Source organism: Struthio camelus, chromosome 10 (assembly GCF_040807025.1).
Source record: "Struthio camelus isolate bStrCam1 chromosome 10, bStrCam1.hap1, whole genome shotgun sequence".
NCBI lineage: Eukaryota > Metazoa > Chordata > Aves > Struthioniformes > Struthionidae > Struthio > Struthio camelus.
The window spans coordinates 4,594,580-4,603,414 of record NC_090951.1 but is presented as its reverse complement, the minus strand read 5'-3'; positions in this window follow the sequence as shown (position 1 = coordinate 4,603,414).

The window sequence follows — 8,835 nt, the reverse complement described above, 5'->3', positions numbered from 1 at the left end:
AGTGTCTGGCCAGATTATTGCAAGTAAGAAGTTAGAGAAGAGTCAACTGCTGTTTTAGAATATGTCTTGTAAACTCAGCTACCTCTCTCCGTTGATAGGGAATAATATGAAAGAAATAAAAAATAGAGAGGAAAGTGATCTAGACTGTGCCATAGCTTGACCTGCGATGCACGGTGATGTCTGGGTGGGAGGAAAGCACAAAAACTCTGAATTTTATCACCAGGTAATAAGCAAGTATAGAGAACGTTGCTCTCCTTTAAAGCCTTTCTTAAGCCCTAAGGGCATGCGATGATCTGTGACTGAAGAAAACAAAAAATTTCTTATCACAGTTGTCCTGAGATACTGCTTCAGCATGTAGGGTACTTTTCAAGAAACTACCTCAAAGAGGAGATTACAGCTACTAGAGAAATCAGACTAATGGAGATGAACCATTGTCAACATTAAGCTGCTCCTCAAGTCAATATGAAGCCGTCACACTGAAAGGAAGGTGTAAAAATGCAACCACACTGCAGTGATGAAGTTGTCAAAGTCGGAGAGCGATAATACCTTCCGTTTAGTGACCCTTTCTTCTTGAGCTCATCAAGTAGAACATCTTGGCTTGGTGATCTTACTGAGAAACGCCACTTAAATTTAATAGACACCCAGCATGGTGCCTAACCTCCAGCCATCTTGTTTATAGCACTCACTGCTTGAAAACTAGTTCAGAAATCCTGGCCCTGCGCTCAGGATTAATCTGAGCTTTTTCGATCCATCATAGAGGGTAAGCGCTGCAGCATCACAGACAAATGCGTGGTGCAGTATGTGGTTGATTAATGATGGCAAAACCAAATGTATCCTCTGGTGCAAAAGAAGGTAGGGAAGAGATAATCTTACTTCTGAATCACATTATCCTTCCTTTTCATACTTAATTAAGAACATAGTCTTCCCAGAGGCTGAAAAGCTTTGGCTTCAGTTGACACAGGCATGTTATATCTGCCTGCCTGCCTGTCCAAATTTTTCACCCTTATACATTAAAGTGATATCTCTGTGTCTGGTCTTACAAAAATTGATGGCAAAAAGCCTATTGATTTCAGCTGAGCAGGAGCCAGTAGATGCTGATCTTCCCTGGACAGTGTTCTGTAACAGATGTAGCTCAGTAATAATTCATGTAGTTGAATACAACATAAAACTATGAATACACATTAAAAAAAAATTGCAGTTCAGAGACCTTTATTTCCTTTTCCCTTAATCAAAAGGAACAGAGAGAAGGACTAGGTGATCTGTAACAAATGGTCTTTATCATTTCTTCTGTACTTTCTTTATTGCTGAAGTGAACATCTTTGTCTCTGAGAGATGTACGGTACCCAATTGTTATTTATAAGATGCTTTCTTTGGTGATGTTCTTCCCACACCACATTTGTAGCAGCTAAAACATCATCTGAATCAGAAAGCCTGGCAAAGTGAAAAAGTCTGTTATTCTGTGCAAGAGGATAATGAGGTCCCAATTCGATTACAGGGTAACAAGCAGTGAGCTTGTACGAGATGATCCCGGGATAGAGGAAATTGCTACAACCTAGTTGTTTGGAGGAATTCTGGAAGTACATTAGTTATTCACTGCAGCGACCTCCGGGTTATTCGACCACAGGGAAGCTTTAAGCGCACGACAGCACAAATAAGAGGTCACTGTTTCCGATCCTGGAAAATACCTGGGGTCCCTGGAAGACTCTGAGTACCCACAGTTCTTTCAGGTCTTTCCAGGGGTCCATGGAGTTTTATCCTAAATCCCTCTCATACAGCAATTCACCGCCGGGCCGCTGAAGCAGATTCTCTTCCTTTCTGAATTGATCAGTGATTTCTGAGTTGGTCTGAACACAAACTGCGGGTATTTCCTCCCCCATTCCTTGAAATACAGTGAAGTTCAGATCCGGCTGTGTGCTCAAATACTGACTTTCAGGCTTATCTGTGATTTATATGGGTCTGTCATGCTGGTAACATGAAAAGTACTCTGCTTAATGAGAAAGTGGACTGTGTTCCTATTCGAGCTCCCATATCCCTGACTCAATCTAAACCACATTTTCCTCACAAAGAACTTTTCAAAAGCAAAGAATTTCAAAAATTACTGCTATGAATGGTCCAAGAATCTACATTGTAAGGAAGTCCCCAAATGATCCATCACCATTGCAGATTTGTTTGTTAGCTTGGATTTCTTTGTCCAGCAATGGGTCGATTTTCACACACATACAAAAAGATCTTTTGTCTTCCTAAGTATGTGTGAGGCTTATGGAATCCTTTTAGAAAAAACATGTCTTTAGTTTCAAAGTGTAACGTGCCAGAAGCGGTTGCTTCGAAAACATCCTTGCCTGTAGTATGTTTTTTATTAGGAAAATGTATTCTCAAATTGAAATTAGTACCAGTTTTCAGGAAGGACTCGGGTGTGTTCTTGCATCAACATCTGTTGGTGTAAATAATGTAGTAGAATATGAGTTCGGAAGAACGTTTGTAACTGGATAGTAGTTCTGACAACCTGCTTGTAAATGCAGAGCTGTACCCAGTTCAAGTACTAAACCCTGCATAAAGGAACACCGTGATTATTGCTGGATCACACCTGCAGATCACTTTTACAATTTCCAGCCAAAGAAAAGAAAGAAGTTGCAGACTGGCATGGAAGCGTCACCGGGGAACCACCTTGGGAATGGTTAAGCTTCGAAAGGAAGTTTACAGCGAAAGCTGTTTTGTTGTGATTTACATTTCCAATAAAGCTAAACCCCAGGAGAATTTTGGCCTGTGTAGGGTATTTGCAATCTGGTGAATGCAGGATATGGACTTTCTCCACTCACCAGGTTTCAAAACTCTGCCCCAGAAATAGCCTTGCAGAATTGAGAACTGTAAGCACTGGGACAGTTGCATTAATAGGACATTAGTCAGTGGGTGGTTGCCTTAACAGGACTCCTCTGATCTTAGTTTAAAATCCAATCATTATCACTTTCCATGGGATTCAGTATGCAAACTAACTAGGGAGCAACCTCCTCCCCTTTCCTCCAATCCTGCCTTACTGACTGGGAAGTAACGCTCGTTTTTCGTGCAAACAGTGAGATTGACTTACTGGGAGCAGTTTAAATGCCTGAATAGAAAAGGCAGAAACTTGAACACACAATTCACTGGTTTTACTCCTATTTTGAGAGCCTTGCCCCCTCTTGCCTTGAGTGAACAGTCGAACTCGGGGTCCTACTTTGTGGTGGCCCTAGCAGGACTACAAGCCGAGCCAGCCACCCTACCTGGCTCCCCAGGCGCCAGGCAGGGCTGTCGCTCAGTTTTGCGGCTCCGGCTCCGGCTCCGTGTTGCGTGAAGGCTTCTTGTGTTCTTGCTGTTTATTCTGTTAAGAGACTTTCGGTTTCCCTTAATCTGCTGACAGGAAAACTCGGTGATCTGCAAGCTGATTCAGAGGTGGTTGTTTGCGGTGGCAACATTTGTCATGCGGGCAGAGCAGATGGCTGGGGTCAGCAACCAGTTCCTTTCCCAGGTTTTAATCTGCCCTTACGTGTCTATTAGAGGTCTTTCCCAGCACATCACTCAGTGGCTTTTTTTAAAAATTTTGGTCCAATATTCACTAGAACCAAACTTTCTTGGTTTCTTGTCTGCTTTGGATTTAAGAGGATGAACTTTTGCTGGTTTAATTTAATTCCACATCAGTTCTTACATTCTTTTCCCACTGGAAGCCTTCAGCTTTTCTGGCTGTACTGAAAGTAGCATTTGGCATAAGTCATAAACCCTTCTTCAGACAACATAATCTATTCAAAATGGTGCTGAAAGGAAGAAAGATTGCTAATGCAAACAAAAGCTTGTATATCTTTTTCAAGGCTGAAAAACTTAGGGCTGTGGCAGACAGTTTTTGTCTTTGCATCCAGCTGTAACACTTTAAGGCATGACTGTTTCAGCTGCTGGCGGTGTTGCTGCACTCAGGCTAGAGCAGGGCTGGCGCGTTCATGCCTTATGCCTGCAAACACATCTGAGTTCCGTGAAGATGCGCGTTGAATCAGTTTTCATATCGTTGTACCTGAGAGAGTGAAGGTGCTTGGAGTTTAAGGTCAGAAGAGTACATTAGCTCTAATCTCATCTACAACAGACAATTATATTCCTGCTCTTTTTGAGCCCAATAATTTGCGACACTCAAGTCTCTCTTCCAGAAAGCAAGCATTCTTCTTCGTGCGGGGGAAGAAATGGAGAATCAGCCAATTCCCTTGACTGCTTATTCTAGAGGTTATTCACCTTCACTTATAAAAATAAAAGCGCCTAGTTAGTTGTTTGAATTTGTCTGTCTTCAGCCTTTAGCCACTGATTCTTGTTATGTTACGCTATGGTCAGCTGCAAGATACCAGGCAGTTCATCCTCCAGCCAAACATCCTCTTCTCTCTTCACCCCCAGCAGCAGGTAATGTGGCTCAAGTTCTTATAGCTTGATGCCCAGTCACAGTGACTTTTGTTAACTGATTAAAATTGTTGATCAAATCTCCTCTGTGTCCCAGTTTCATGATTCTTCTTGGAATATGCCATCCCACTGGTTGCAAATAAATCACCAACTGGGGCAAAAGTGTACTCAATTTATGACTGACTCTTCTATGCACACGTGTAATAATCCTCAGATAAACTGATCAGGAGATTGTACTGCTTAAAGACAATGTTTATCTTTCCAAGCACTTAAGGCATTAACTATCTGTAGTATAAGAGGAAAATGAAATGTTGGCAGAGAGTTCTCAGAAACAAGCATGAACTGGAAGAGTAAGTGAGAAGCTGGCTGCAAGAAGGGACATCTTGCAGATGTATGTTTTCATCTGACAGGTTCCTAGCCTGTAGGAGAGATGAAGAGAGATGAAGATAATAAATTTTGTAGTGTCTTTGATTTACAGCTCTGATATAAGCTGTACTACTCTATACCGGTCATGATTGAGATTCTCTGTCAAACCACTCCATAATTACATCTGTATTAACGCAGTAGCAGTGCAACTCTTGAAGCATAAAAATTTCTCCAGAAAGCTTGCTGAAGTGTGCTAGAAAAAAGATATAGCTAGATGCAAGATGCTTCTTGGAAAATAGATAGTTTAAAGGAGAAAGGAATTATTTATACTTCTGGAAGTTTTTTGTGTTGACGTCGGAAATGCTTTTCACTAACGCTGTAATTCCACCTGAACGGAAGGTGTTTGGAGAAAAAGTCAAACATTTGCAAACAGAATATGGTATGTGATGACATCCAAGCCAAGGATACTGAACACAGCTACTTATCTAGGTGGTGCAGTGACTACTGTTACACAGTTAAAAATTTAAAACCATTTCATTCCAAAATAAAAAAAGAATCACTTTTGATCTACAAAAGAATATAGTGCTTCTGTCTATTCTTAGTAGTCATTCTCAAATGCTTTTAATAACATACAAATAACAGAATAGTTTGCCACTTTATAGCATGAATATCATTTTATGATAAAGAGCTCTGATACATTTTTTGAAAAATACTAATAATTTTCTGAATAGAACTTGAAGGCTTTTTTGGAAGATTTCGGCTCTGCAAGCATTGTGACACCTTTTGTTGTCATTTTGCTTTGGAACAAAACAAAATTGAAACACTGAAATTTTCGGTTGAATACTGCTCCTGCACTTTACTTGTTCTTTGGGGTGCTAACACACCCTTTGTTGCTACCTTCCGCATGGAACTAAGCTAACAGTTCAAGTCTTATCACAGCACCTTTCAAGCCCTTTGTGTCTTGCAGTCAAATTCTATATAACAATTTTCTTACAAGAAACTTTTCTTCGTCCGTCGTAGCCTGGAAATCCATGCGAGAGCCCAGCATTTGCCCCGTCGCCTGGGGACGTTGCCCCCACGGCTCCTTCGCTCTCCGAGTCTCTGACTTCACTGAGGCCACCTCTGCGACCTGCCCGATTTGCCACTTTGGTGAAACTCTTCCTCCTGTTGAAGCCAACGTCAGAATTAACTTCAGCGGGCCAAGATTCAACCTTTATTATTTTTCAGACGTTTTGCCGGTATACTCATTGGAACCTTGCCCTGGGTGTAATAAAACCTAGTTTAAACCTGGTTTAAGGTTGCAGACTGGATCAGCTGCTGCCTTGAACAGCTGCATTGCTGTAATGTGCCAATAGGATGTATTACATCCTGATTACAGTTTCTGTTGAGTGATAGGCCAAAATTACAAGGCAGCAATGTGGCTAATCGTGATAAAGGAGATAAGTCTATTCATCTACTGCCCGTATTTAATATTTGCAGAGCAGATGCTGTTTGTTCCCCTTCAGCTGTGTTTGCACGGAAGCGCTCTTCCACTCTGAAGATGTCTTAAGGTTAATGAAAAAACCTTACTGGACATTTAGATGAGGGAGAGGAAAGAAAGGTGAAATATATTGCAAGGTTTCTCTTTGTTTGCCAGCGCTGATAAACCTAAGCAAGTGAGTCAGCCTCGTACCACGAGCGAGGCTGGCTGCTGCCAGGTCTGTGGCAGTTGAAGAGACCATGTTTTTAGCATACGGATTGCCAGCGTGTTTGCAAATCGCACCAGGAAAGACTGTACCCCCGCAGGGACCAAGGCCCGAGTAGGCTATGAACGCTCTTTTCTTGCACTCGTGCCCACCGAGCAATACACGGTTCATCACGCTGTAATTGAACCATCGCTTTCGGTGTTTCGCCTCATTTTGCTGTAGAGCCCAGCTTTCGAGTGGGGCTGCGTTGTCACACCGGCCCCCGTTCCACGCCGGAGCGGCCCCAAAAGCCTGAGGTTCGGGGGTGGAGCGGGGAGCATCCGGCTCCGTAGCTCGGTAAAGAGGTATGACGCTCCACCGCAGCTCCCCGCGTCCACCCCAGCACCGGCCGCCCCTGCGCGAGGGGCGAGCGGGAGCCCGTCCGCCGCGGCCGAGGCCGGGCAGTCGGCAGCAGTCGTCACGCCTGGACGGACGGCGGCTACGCGGTGCGTCTTTCCGGGCCCAGGCTGATACCGTAAGGCGCAAAAAAGCGTCCTGCAGCTCCCCTTCGCCCCGTCTCTCCAGCTTCTCTGGCGCTTTGATGCTGAATAGCTGCAACGGGGCAGGCTGCAGGGATTAGGTCACCCCGGGGGTCCGTACAGCCGAGCCTACTTAGCACCAGCCGGTAATCTGGCATTATGCGGTCTTTGGGACAGCAGTCTATAAAAACACGCACAGAGAGAGTGTTTCAGCCCGCTCCTTGGCCAGACCTGGTCCCCAGCACGCTGCCGCCCCAGCCGACGCTCCCCCCGGCTTTGCAGAGCCCCGTGGAGGCTGCAACCCGCCCTGGGAGCCTGCAGCCTCCGGCGCCGACGTGATAGCAGCCCTTCGCAGGCTCCCGCAAAAAGCCGTTGTGCAGCGGCAGGTCTTTAAAGCCCCGTGAGAAGGTTGCTAAGGCAAAAACCGGGGGCTTTGGATACTAAACGGTGGCAAAACGGGGCACCTGAATTTATAAAAAATACAGAGAGACGCGTAAAAAAAAAATCCGTGCTTCATACAGTCATTAGCATAAATCCCCGGCGGGAGCGTTATCAGCGTTGCTCTGATAAGGTGAGGAATGCATATGTTAAGAGGCTAAGTCCCAGGGCTGGGCTGTGGGGCCCTGTAACACACTGGCCAGGGTTTATGCTTCCATCTCTTGATAAAAGGCCCTTTTCAAAACAAAGGTATTGCGCTCCAGGAAGGATAGTGCAGTCTGGCTCATACTAATCTTTGTGAAACACTCTGCGACCTCCTTATGCAAAGTATTATAGAAAAACGAGGTATTATTAGTTCCGTCTTTCCCTCCACTACTCGGGGCACAAAAACCAGCCCATACTGCAGTCCCTGCTAGGTGCGACCAGCGATCAGGCGCTTGCAGACATCCAGCAGCACGAATATGCTGAGAGTTGATAGCGAGGTAGCTCTACGAGACCTCTAGTCTTTAAATAGCCAATTTCCGATTTCTATTGTGCTGCTGTGATATGCCAAGTGTAAGATCTCAAATGAACCAGAAATAATTGGTGCTGTGCTTTTACTCTTCATGTCCCAGTCTTTCTTCCGCTTCTTTTTTGTCTATCTTTTCTTGCATTCTTAATTATTACCAAGGAAGGCTAATGCATGCGAACACTGTGGGGTAAATACTTTTCCAGCCAAGCAACAGCAGACCCTGGAGACAAGTTTTAGTCTGCAGAGCAGATTATATGAGTTATACCAGGTGACTTGCTGAGCTGCTCGTATTACAAACCCGAGAAGGATTTGACTTAATGCCAATAAAGTCACCCTCCTGAGGAAGAAAAGACCACTTGATAATGCTGAGGCATCATCAACATCTTAAAAACTCAGCCGTTTAATTTGTAATTCAGATCTCTCTTACAGGAGTGACGAGCAGAGAGGGAGGGAAGGGTTTAATTTTTCAAAGACCTTTTGCCCCGCCAGCTGGGCCGTTGCCTTCACCTGCGGTGGGACAGGGTGTTTCCCAGGCACCCTTTGCGACAGAGATAATCTTACTCTCCACCGAGAGTTCGACCAGCGCGGGCTTGGCCGCGTAGGCTGCTGCGGGGTAGGAAGAAGGGGACTGGGCAAACGAGAACGCCGCGGTGAGATTTTCCGACCGGACCCAGCCGCTCTCCAGGGAAGCTGCAGACTGAAGCAGCAGCAAATGCTTTTCAAAAAGCTCCTCCTGTTTTATTTTCCCTACAAACGTCTTCTGAGCATTAGCAAGATGGTGTCATTCGCTAGCCCGAGAAGATGAGATTGAGGCCAGAAACGGAAAAAAAAAAAAGTCACAAATTGTCTGTTGTTAGTATCATTTGTTAGGTTTGATTTTTCGGTGAGGATTTGTCCTGATATCCTATCACGA